The 12,772-nt window shown below is 40.7% G+C and overlaps 1 long non-coding RNA gene across 1 annotated transcript in view; it reads right to left on the bottom strand.

The window, feature by feature from the left end:
- LOC141008090 (uncharacterized) overlaps window positions 1–12,772 on the bottom strand; it is a 63,785-nt gene that overhangs the window by 9,751 nt on the left and 41,262 nt on the right. Inside the window, exon 2 of the long non-coding RNA XR_012180054.1 lies at window positions 345–480. This is a non-coding gene — a long non-coding RNA (uncharacterized lncRNA). The remainder of the gene's footprint in view (window positions 1–344; window positions 481–12,772) is intronic.

Raw genomic sequence — 12,772 nt, forward strand, 5'->3', positions numbered from 1 at the left:
AAAGAGATGCTAAATGATCCCAAAAAGACATAAAACCACCACAATGACTCACACAAGAAGAATTAAAAGAATTGGAGAATTGAAAATGCCACAAAGAAATAACAAAAATGACTTCAAAGAGACAAAAACAACCACAATGAGACACAAAACACAAGATGAAAACACCCACAGGTTGAACTGTGCGTCTGTCTCGCCCTCCCATTCAGAGGTCTAGAAAACCCACGCATGTATGTAAATGTGCCTTAATATGTGCAAACACGTCTGGATTTTGTCATGTTTGTGTGTCTGCGTGGCCCTCACTATTTTCCGCATGGCCACTTATCAGTTTAATATGCTCCACTCACCTCTTGAATTCATCCCTCGGCCTGTCACTTCATTCCCGGTGGTTGCGGCACGGAGCCCGTGACACCACGATCCTCGGCTCCACGCCGCCTTGTTATGTGATATCTCTCTTCCTCCTTACGCCTGATCTTCTGGAACCTTCATCAAGCAGAGGGAAAGAAATGCACAAACAAAAACAACATCATTAAACTCTGAAATTCTTTATTCATTTGAGCGTTCAGGCTCCACGCATCACATCTATTTAGAGCAGGCAAATTGATTCAATTTGCCGTGTTTGCATCACGCTTAATTCAGCGGCCTTTCGCTGAGCTGTAAAACACGTGCCGTCTGGGAGATGGTTTTATTTGTACTTTTTTTTTTTTTGTTTTGCACTTTAAATGTGTCTTCCTATGAAATCTCATTTATTAATGTAAATGAACAGACAAAGGCAGTGGGGAAAAAAGCTATAGATTAGGTTGTCAAATAGCTACAGCACTGATTTGTCTGATATTATGATTGTTTAAGCTAAACAGAAGATTTATCGCTCAGAAAATTAACAGCAGTCACACACAAATATGTACAATGAGGAACCACCATTGAAAACCATTTAGCAGCTACAAGACAGTCAACCATACAGCCTGACTACCAATTAGACAGAACCAGAGCGGTGCGAAAACTAATCACGGACGTCTTTTTGTACATTTTGGGTTGCGATATCGTGTTAACTTGTTTCGACATATATGAACGAAGCACTGTTGCTTCCAAATTAATGCAAAAGCAGACATTGTTGGTGTAAAGACCTGATTGATTGGAGTCACTGAATTCTTGACCCGACCTGTTGCACTGTGCAAACCTTTATACCTGGGTCTGGACTGTGGTATTTTCCAAAAATGCCAAATATTTCCAAGTTACAGCTTCAAAAGTGTGAGTTGGGTTTTTTAAACTTGGGTTTTTGGAGAGTACGATGAGGATCAACTGCCACATGTGAATCCATGGTATGTCACATTCATGATCTCATTTGAAAGTAGGTTTATGTCAGATGTGCATTGTGTTGTTTTTCTTTTCCATTTTACGCAACACGTCTCACGTATGAAAAAACTCTCAGTTCAATTCAACTGTGAACTGGATTGCCTGCCACCAAACGCACTTTGCTTTAGCTAGTTGTCACACTTTGATTTATCATCATCTCTTGAGCCCTGCTCGCACTGGAAAGTGGCTAAATTAACACAGCGGCCATTTTTAATCCGACATCACATTGAACTGTGGTACTGTGGCAATAAATAGTAAAGATCCAGGGGGACATCGGCCCATTTTTCAAGGTAAAAACAACACATATGATGAGCCATTAGCTTCTGTTAGACAACAGCTAACATTAGCATTCAACCACTTCCTAGGTAACATTACTGTTTGATAGTGTGACATGTCTTGGACACATTTCTTTAGGACTGGAAGTAACGGTAATGTTGACTAGGAAATGGTTGAATGCTAACGTTAGCTAATGGGTTGTCAAATATGTAGTTTTACCTCAAAAAATGGCCCAATTCACCTCCAGACTTTCATTGTCCAATAACTTTTCAGTTGCTCGACAGGTAAGTGATGAAATTATAACAATTTGTCAGTTCCCAAGCATTCAAGCTTCCCACCCTGAGCACATCATCTGAAGAAAATGGCCGCCGTGTGAATAGGGTCAATGAAATGTAATTGCGTGTAATTGTATATTTGGGTCTAGAAGCTTTGGTGACTCCTTGTAGTGACTCCTTGCAAGGCTAGTCAATAGCTGAAAAGCTGACCCCCAACATGCTAGCCAGCTAGCTAGTTAGTACTAACACACGGTAGTTGCAACAGCACTCCTTTTTCTATTTTCTCCTTAAAGTGTGGTTTATCTTCTCCTGGTGTTTTATTCTCTTTATTAGAAATGAGAAAAAAGCTCTCAAGCTAACAAACTTGCTAACTGACAGGTATCGCGCTGCCACTGACAGCTGTCTGCAAAGCATTCCCTTCCGAAGAAACAAAAGCGGATGGTGCAAATGCCGCTAATGAGAGAGGAAGCTGCCTCCATTTTGAACTCTTCAACCTCTCAAAGGTCAGCGCTGTCAAGGCGGCTTCTTCCTGGTCATGAAAAATCTCTGCACACTTAATCAATTAATCTTTCCATTAAATTTTACAAGCTTTAAGAGTAAACATGCAGGGCAACAGTATATCAATGAACACTAAATTTTTATCTCTTAGAATATCAGAACCCAAATGACCAATTTCCCATAAAGAATCCACCAAAGTATCTAAAGCAAGGCTAAATCAATAGCATGTACAGGTTAATAGCAGTCGTGTTTTTGTAAGCTCGCACATCAACTATTAATTAGCTGGTGATTAGAGTCAGCTGGCAAGAATGATTCACAGCCTGAGGAGGCTATTGTCCTTGTGCTCCGCCAGGATAAATCAGCCAGTATTAAAGAGGGAGATAAAGGTTCTCTCTCAACATGTATCTGTGTGTCCTTTATGGAAGCACAATCACAAAACAATAGAACAAAAGGATGCAGAATTAGCATTTACATCTGCACAAAGGCTATAGAGTACACACCTGCAACTGCAAGCACTTCATTTCTGAAGTTTTCTTTCGAAGACAACTTGGGACAGAATGTTTTTTTTACACAAGGACACGACGAGCGTGGACTTGGCATTGATTTCCACATCATCCAAAGAGACTGAGGCAGGAATAAGTATGTAAGAATAGGGAAAAACAGAGGGTGGAAATCATGTCGGCGGCTGCTTTGATAAATCGACTCAAAGAGCTTTGGATGTGAATAAATGAGAAAAAGAGATGTTTGCTAAATTTCAGAGTCCAATTCTTGTGCAGGTGCCAACGACATGGCCACTACACACCCACCACAAGGCAGCAGGCACGTTTGATTGGTCCCTTTCCGTCCTCTGCGCTCCAATTCTTCCCTCACATATAGTCTAAATGAATCCCCTGCAGCTCAGAGACAAATTCTTCTTTTTTTTGTGTCTGGGATATTGTTTTCCCTCTCTGGCATTCATGTTTCAACAAAGGATAATTGGAATGCACACCTCCGTGTTCAAGATCTGAAAGTGGAGAAAAACTGAGAGGATATTGGATTGCAATTCGAGTGTTTATAGTGTCTGGTTCTTGTGTGTTTGTGTGGTTCGGTGTTGGTTGATTACAAAGGGGTTTGTGCACACCGTCAGAAACGAGGGTAGAAGAATTGATCGTTTTTTAAATTTTATATTGAAATTTCTTTGGAAGTTAAGTCCGTTGACGTATTAATCTTTGAAATGAGTCCTGAAAAAAATAGAAGAAGAAAAAAATGAACTTCAGAGCCTCAGATAGAAAATAAGAAAATAATGCTGTCTTTTAAATCAATCTGCGCTCCCAGAGGGTCTCAAACTCTAAAGCAACGTCTACCCCAAATAAACATCAGCGCAAAGACTGCTCAGACATAAAAGGAGATGAAAAGAGGACATATGTCAAATACAAATCATGTTCTGGCTTTGGAAAGCAGAGTGCAGTGTAAATAGATCAGGGACCCCTCAAAAGCAATTACCGCTCTGATTCCCACGGAGAAAAACAGGTGTCAAAAGATCCAAACCTCAGAGGTCAGATTTCATATTCTCTCTGTTGTTTTGAGACAAGTTCAAAATAGATAAATGCTCATGAGCTCTTTGTTTTGTTTTGTGCCAACACTGAAGTGATGTTAAAATATAAGCAATTTGACTTTGAGTGAAAATACAGTTTCAACACTCTGACATGCTGACTTTTCATCCGAATAAAGCAACACACACACACACATACACACACAGCGCTGCTGCTGTCACGGTGCACAGAATGGGACACAAATACAGTCCAAGGCCAGACAACAACTGAACAAGAAGTGAGCTTTTAATAACAAAAAAGCTGAAAACCAAGAAATGAAGAAAAAAAAAACGGAAAGCTAAACAAAGTTCAAACCAAGAAAGGCAAAGCACAAATCAAAAAGGCAGAGTAAAAAAACAGGAAAAATACAAGGATTAAAAACAAACCATGGCAGAAGGGACACTGACTGGCTGTGTCTCAATTCATCCTTCGAAGGATGCGGCCTTTGCGGCCTCCGAAGGCGAGTCCTTTGGAGAGACCTTCGAAGGCCGCGTCCACCATTGTTAAATGGGACAGTCTTTGGAGCATTTCCTGGTTGCGTCACCAGATATTCCCGCCCCTTACCCTTATGTCATGATTTCTGCCGCCCAGGCCCGCAAAAGTGACGATCTACACCTTCTTCTGTTTCGGGCACGCAAAGGATCTTGGGATATGGGAGGCCACGAAGGATAGTAGCGGTGCATCCTCCAAAAAGAGGGAAAAGAAGGCCGCATTTGTGGGGTGCATTTGAAGGAGACGTTGAATTGGGACAGCCTTTGCGCGGCGTTGTGACGTAATCGGCCATCAAATGCGCCCTTCGAAGGATGCAGCCCCTGAATTGACACACAGCCACTATATACACAAGGGCTGATCAAATAACAGGAAACAGGTGAGCACAGAAAAAGGGCGGGGAAAACATGTCACATGAGGGCGGGACGTCAAAATAAAACAGGAAATAACAGAACCACAAACTCAAAACACGACAGCTGCAATGGGGCCAAACGAGCAAAATATCATCTCACACACATTCAACATAAAATATTTCTCAACAATTAAAGACACTAGAGCTGCCACTGATGATTAATGACGACTAATCTGTGTATTATTTTCTAGATTCATTGATTACTCTGGTCTGTAAAATGTCAGAAAATGTTGAAAATGATGGCCCAAGATGTAAAACTCATGGGAGGTTTTCTCCAGTGATAATCGTGTATCTACGAGGGCTTTTGCTTTTCCTAAAAATCTTAGTTTAAAGCAACATTATGTAATTTTTCCCCTTGAAATACAGTAGCTGTATGGCCAAATAATACAAAAAGAAGGTAAGGAGTGACGCTGCTTGGCTACAGTGAGTGCACGGACATTAATAGAGGGTAAAAACAATAAAGTGTTTGATGAAATGCTGTTTCATTTAGAGCTCCAACAGTTAATGCGTCCGTCCCCGTCCACTCTGTTGTCTGTCCTGACAGTTCTTGTCTCAGCATGCAGGTAAATCCCAGCAGGAAAAATCCATTCTAACCGTGCTGTGTTCATTTGCCGTGCCTCCGCTGCCTCACTTGAGTGACAAGCTAACGTTACAGGTAGTTGCTTCTTTTTTTTTACAGTTAGTTAGCAAACAGACGGTGTGATTTTGAAATGCCCCCCTGCTGGAGTACAAGGCACAGCCTGGTGCGCCTTTGAATTCTATTTTCTCCCCCCCCCCCCTCTGTATTCAACAGTTGTTTGAATTTTTAATAAAAAAAATAGCAGCCCTAATATAACACAAAACTTTTCAGGAAATAAAAACAACACTGTTTTAAGTTTTGGAGGAGGAGGAGAATTGTCTTAATCCAAAATGATTAAAGGGGCACTGAAGAAATTCAAACTCAGAATTTTAATATTAACAATATCAACAAGGTGATAATACAAACTCAGAAATATTTATTTTTTACTTAACTGAATAAACAAGCTGTTCTCAGAGGAAGATAAGGTCCCCAGAACACTGAACACTTGAAGCTAGAAAGGTGGCAGGGTCCGCCAACTATAAACAAAGTAAAACAGTATGAAGTTGTGTTGTCCTTTAAAGTCAGTTTGTTTCTTCAGTCATGAAAACAAAGAGAGTTTGTTTAGGCATAAAAAATCAGTCAAAGAAGATCTTTTTCTACACAGTGCTCCTTTAATTTAAACATTTTGACCTGAATTTTTTAGATTTCCTTTCTTGAAATAAACTTGTGTTTAATCAAATTATCACAATCAGCTAACACATAGCAGAGCATGTACCTAAGGGAAACAGTGGATCAAAAGGGCCCCCTGTCCTCCCTCGTAGGTTTATCCGGCCCTGTCTTTAGAGGGTCTCTTAGCTGTGAATATTGAGCTTTAATTATACATAGTCAATCCACACTTTCCAGATAGAAACTGGTGAGTGTTGTGAGAATGTGCCCTTAAGCAAACCTGTTTGAAGGTACTGTATATCACACACAAGTGATGTGTGGTATCAGTGAGAATCTAATGCACAGCCTGACAGTTTTTTCATTAAACAGATGAGATGCACCTCTGATGGATCTGAGATCGCTGCCTTGGCTATAGGGGCAGCCGTAATGACCAACAAACAGCATGCACTGTTCCAGGCCACAGCTTTTGATTCCCTGTACAAACCCCCGGCGACATTGCGTTCCCCGCGCGCAGGAGTTGCATCAAGGTCGATTCAAATCACCCCCGTCCCCATCAAAGCGACAAGTTCAAACCCGATGCATCCCCGCGCCGGAGAAGACGACAATAAATAGGCTCAGCTGACGAGCGAATATAAAGCTTCTGAGTGGGTGGGAGGGGGTGGAGGGAAAAGAAAATATTTTTTCACCCCTTAATGGAGCCGTCAACAATCACTTTTCAGCAGAGAGATGGAGTCACAAGGCGGATGGCGGTTTTGTGGTCGAAGGCAGAGGGGAAGCATCATTACCATAGAAAACATTACAGCGAACGACGGACATCCAGGCCATCAAAGATGATCATCTCATAAATTCCCTGCACTGTATAATAGGCCTGTCACTCTCGAAGGCTGAAGGGAAAATAATGCCCATGGCTGATTTTTATCTTCCACAGTGCTTCTGCTGATTACCGCTAAATAGGCCTCAGCTTGTTTAGCTAATAGTCGCCGCCGAGGCAAAAACCACAATGTGGCGGGAAGGCGTTTGATGGCCACTGTCCGAATCCATATGTGCCTTTCACTCGCCGATGTCTTACCATTAAGCCAATAATTTGATGAGCAATTAAAAAGCGAGGCCGCTGTAAACAACCACTCAGCCAGCTTGATGTGCGGCACGTCCAAGTGGGGAGAGCCTGCGGTCCTGCAACCGCTGCTTAAATGCCAGCGGTGGGTAATCAGCCATCGGCGGCGACCCCGGATGGGCAATCGCGACGGTGGATGATATGCAAACACACTCGCAGACACGCAACTGTGGCTGTTTGTGCCTTCACAAATCCCCACACAGCTATGTATGCATGCACCGATACACGGAGAGAATAACAATCAGAAGTTAATTTAGAACAGGGCCCGGCTAAATAAAAGACTAATGCCTTAGGTAGCGAACCCTCTCCTTGTTTTAAAGGTCACAAATGATGTCTTTGTCTGTGAAAACACGGAGTCTAGACAATGTTTTGGAGGGAATAATTCCAGCGGGAGGGTTCCATTAGATAGACAGTTTCCCCCCCTCTTGTTAATTACATGATTAAGCTCTGCTAAGGTTAAAGACCCTTTAAAAAGCCCTGCATTCCTAATTGGGACACAAGCGATGCTTCTGTCCGGACTTCATTTCCTCATCATATTCCCCACACAGACACACACACACACACAGACAGATTTAATAGGTTACATCATGTGAAGGCACAAGTCGTTTCACATTTTTAATTTTGCGAGTCAGGAAACACCCTGTTGAGGCACCGCATTTAACACAAATAAGCGTTTGGCTAATGCACTTCCCCAGCAGTGAGTGAAGCGGTGGAACGACTTCAGCAGTGGAACCCCAGTTTGAGCAACCAGTACTTTGAGCAAACAACATGGCCGTAGCACTTAAACATTTATGCAAGGACGTGGGCCTGGTTCAAGGGTGGGTGCTTACCATTATTAGGACAGATTAACAAAAAGATATTCATAAACGTATGATTAATACGTGTAAAGGTATTGGTTATTATGCTCTCATAAGGTTAGTGCTACAAAAGATGTAAGCCTCTGCATCATTAATGCACTACCCCTACTTTAGATCATGTTCAGTATCCTTGAATGATTCTTATGGTAAATAATGTAGCCCTATTAGCATCTCAATTACAACGACCACCGTCTGTTAAAGACCTATGTTTGATTGACATTCATTGTTACTGTCCTTTAAAGTAATAATCTCGAAGATTTTCATGTAGATAAATATCTGTTTAGTCACTATCTATCTGTCTGTCTGTCTCCTTACAGCTGTTAGAGACATGTGTGAGCTCTGCTGAGTGTCAGAGCCACATTGTAAGAACAAATCTGTGTTAATCAGATGTCAGCAGCCGATGGGCGGCAGAGGCCTGTGGTGTGTTTGGCTAAGGGAGCTAACAGCTTACGGCTCGAACACGAGGCCTTAAACAGCACACTGGAGTTTAAAGGTGCACTATGTAGTTTTTGGGGAAGAAATTTAAATCAGAGGAGAAAGATCTTCATCGATAATTTTTTTATGCATAAACAAACGAAATAAACAAACTCTTTGTTTTCATGACTGAATAAACTGAATAAACAAACTGACCTTAAAGGACAACACAGTCTTATACTGTGTTACTTTGTTTATATGTGGCGGACCCTGCCACCTTTCTAGCTTCAAACAGTGTTCTGGTGATCTTATTTTCCTCTGAGAACAGCTTGTTTATTCAGTTATGGAAAACATAAATATTTATAAGTTTGTATTATTACATCATTAATATTGTCATAGTGCACCTTTAATGTGGCAACAAAACAAGTTGACAGTAAATACATACATTAGAGGTAAAAGTACTTTACTTTACTTTACTAAAACACATTTTTTGATTTAAATCCACTTTAGGATGGTTAATTACATTTTTTGCGACGGCGGTGAAGTAGTTAGCCTGGAGCTATTCACAGCAATCCATCACATAGTTGTTCAGATATACTATATATGATAGTTCAGTGGTGGAGTGACAGGCAAATTCAAAACATAAAAGTAAAATTAGTTAAAAATTGCTGAGGAGGTGCTGCGAAATAAGGCAATCCTTCTTGTACTATAAATGTAGTGAATATAAATATTCCACATTCCATCTCTATGTGCACACTTTGACATAAAACAGCTTAAATTAAGAGTGCGTTCATGCCAACGGCACATTTCACACTTTTTGCGAAAGTCTTTTTAACACCCGTCAAACCCTTCATGTAACTTTTGTTAAGAGCTGTCTTTGCTCGCACTGTAGAGCAATCCAGAAATTTCAAACGCAGATGAAATGGCTTGTGGGAGTGGGCGTACAACCGAGAGGTAGCTAGCTATACCGACTCTCCTCGGACTGAACTGTAATGAGCACCATGAAAGGCCCAGGCTGGCTGTGCAGGGTGGAGAGCCTCAGCGGTGAGGGGTAACTTAAGTTCTTCATTAAAACCGAGTAATGAAAGAAAATCATCCGAGTTGTCAGTTAATGAGTAAAAGAACGCAGACTGTAACCCCCCCCGCCGCCGCCAACTCCCCCCTTCTGCTTCTGCTGCTTCACTTGAGTCCTCGACAGAGACAAATAAACTTAGCTTGTGTAAATGGAGCAGAAAGCATTCGGAGGGGGAAGACGGATAGGGCACACACTCGCACAGTTTGGGAATCCACTTTTATCCCTCACTATATAGAAATAGCCCTCCTCTCTATCCTCTCTCTCCCTCTTGCTTTTCCCTCTCTTGGGCGAGCTGAGAGATGGTGATCTTTTCAAAGGTCATTTGAACCATTTGTCTTATCTCAGAGTTTCTTCACTGAGATGGCGAACCACAACAGAGGAACTACGCCTCGGGCTTGGGCTTTGTACATTTCATAACCGGCCAGAAAGAGCCGGAGCAACGCGATTCCTCTTTCGCAATGAAGTCTTTCGTAGTCTGTTATTAAATTATGATGCACTAAATATGGCATCATTGATTTTTTTTTTTCTTTCTCCTCGACAAGCAATCAAGGAAAGGAAGGTTGTAAACAATACTATAAACAGCCTTATAAATAATGCATGCAGACCCCTGATGGTTGACTACACTCATGTAACCACCCTTGTACTTCGACCCGAGTTTGAATCTGGCTGCTGCTTTGCTGCCTCGACTTGCCCTTTTCATTTCTGCTGTTGTGTCTGTAAACACTAACAAGCCACGGAGAACAACCCCGACGCCTGCCCGCTTAATAAAAGTAAGTGAAAAATTATTGCGGACCAGTGCCGCTGCCAGCGTCCTACTGCGAGGACTACTCGGGTATTTACCTGCTATTATGACAAACGAGGGCTTATTATTACCCAGGGTGCACTGGGGAAAGCAGTCATTACAGCAACTTCCTGTTCCTGCCTCAGTTAGCCGGTCGTCCTCAGTGTTATTCACAAAACACCTGTGCTGGACGCCTCAGGCTTTGGCAAAGAAAGATGGGTAAATTAATATTTATAAAGAGGAACAGCTTCCGACTAATTACCAGAGCAGAATGAGCTACATGCAGGAACAATATGGAGGACATAACAAAAAAAAAAATCATAAATATAGAGTAAAAAAATGAAACTGTTTTAATTAATCAGCCTAATGTCTGTGTTACATCATTACATTTTGTTTCAAACTGTCGCCAGGCCTCACAGTGATCATGTAACATTGGAAATTAAATGGAAATAATTACAGTATCAGTTGTACTGACAGCTGCAGGGATGGATTTCATCACGCTCTCACTCTCAAGAACTGTCAGGAGTGATTGCATAAATGGATTACAGGCCCGAACACGCCGACTGCAGCAGAAACACATTAACCCTCCTGATCATTTGCTTACAATTTAAATGGTTGTAATTAGCTGATGTATCAGATCGTAAACTATTTGCTTATATTTATGAATATTGTCATAATATTATCTAGTGTAAACCACCAAGTTCCAGATGTGTCGCTTAACATTTACTTGAAAATCAAGAAGGATTCCTCAGTGCTCTAATGAGATCCTCTAAATACAGACGTACTGCATGAGTATTAAAGAATGACAGATCGATCCGGATCAGGGCTGCAGCTAGTGATTATTTTCAGTATTGATTAATCTATTGATTTTTTTTTTCAATTGATCCTCTAATTGTTTTGTCTATAAAATGTCAGAAAAGAGTAAAAGCAGAAGTTCCCACACTCTGAGGTGACATCTTTAAATCGTTTTGTTTTAAAGGATATTCAATCGCAATGATATTAAATACAGAAAAACAGAATAAACTCACATTTGAAAGACTTGAAATGACAATTTCTGACATTTTTGTGAATAAATTCCAGGAAGTTGTGCAGACGAGGGTTAAAACCAGCGTTGGGTGGGTGACTTATATAATGGAATGTCTTAAATGTTACTAGTTACTATTATTTGAAAGTAATGTGTTTTTATTTCAACATTACTGTCTTGCAGAATAAAGCTTTACACTACTTTTGCGTTACTTTCACCAAAATAACTGCAGATGGATGACAGAAGACGGTGATATTGTTTCACTACGATAGCCTCAGATCAACCTGGTCTCTATTCACTATAAAACGTTTCACTATCATTCAAAATGATCATCATTTTCCTTATGTTTTGAGGTCAGCTGCATTTAGAAAACAACTGAAAAAATCTGTGTCTGAATAGAGTCGATGGCCTTCCAAACTGGGAGCGCTTGCACTCCTCTGGGGGGCTGACCTGGGGGGAAACTAAACAGTATAAGGTGAGGACATTCCCATGTTGTAGGCAGCAACATAAGAAAAAAACATACCCAACAGGGCGGGAAGAATACAAAACATGTCTCCTGTCAGAAGAAGTTATAGACTCCAGTGAACGATGGACTTCACAGGACAATATTCAGAACTTGGATTAATCTGATTCTTGTGATCAGTGGATCCTTATGAACTAAAGGATTATAAATTCTATAGGAATGGACAAATTAACTGAATGACTGATTTGTCGAATCCAAACAATCTTACCATGTATAGCATTTTCTATTGACAAAAAGTTTAAACATTTATATCGCTCCTCTATGAACAAGCTTAAACTGAGTAATTGTAATAACATTACCGCAAATCCTATTAGAAACAGGTCATATTACTCCATTACTGCTTTTAAAGTAATATGTTACTGCAAACTGTGTGTTTTGTTACCCTGATTGCAGCTGTATGAGATTTCCATGGTTCGATAACCATCCCATTTAACACTATTGCACGATTCTAATAGTTATTATCATTATATCATTTACAATGACCCATAACAGAAGGAAAACAGAAGGGTTTTATGGTCGAACATGTGCTTTATCATTTTCCAAAATATTACGTCCTGACAGACATGAAACTTCATGGTATATCACTGCAACCCTAGTCCTGACAAGTTTTAAGACAGGTCTATATAAAAAATACTCTACTTTTATTTTATTTATATCAAAAATCTTCTCTTACTAGTCTTACAAAATGCAGAGTTCATGAATGTGCAGATTTTTTCAGGACATATTTTAGTATACATTCTCTGCAGTTTAGCTTTTCAACACCCAGGAATCACACTTCACTTAATTTCTTCAGAAATTCTCTAGTGACAGAGAAATTATAAAATACGGCTAAAATAAAACGCAACAGCTCCTCTTCCGTTGTCTGTATTCAGCTCGTCTCACTCCACC

This window comes from Pagrus major, chromosome 14, assembly GCF_040436345.1.
Source record: "Pagrus major chromosome 14, Pma_NU_1.0".
Taxonomy (NCBI): Eukaryota; Metazoa; Chordata; class Actinopteri; order Spariformes; family Sparidae; genus Pagrus; species Pagrus major.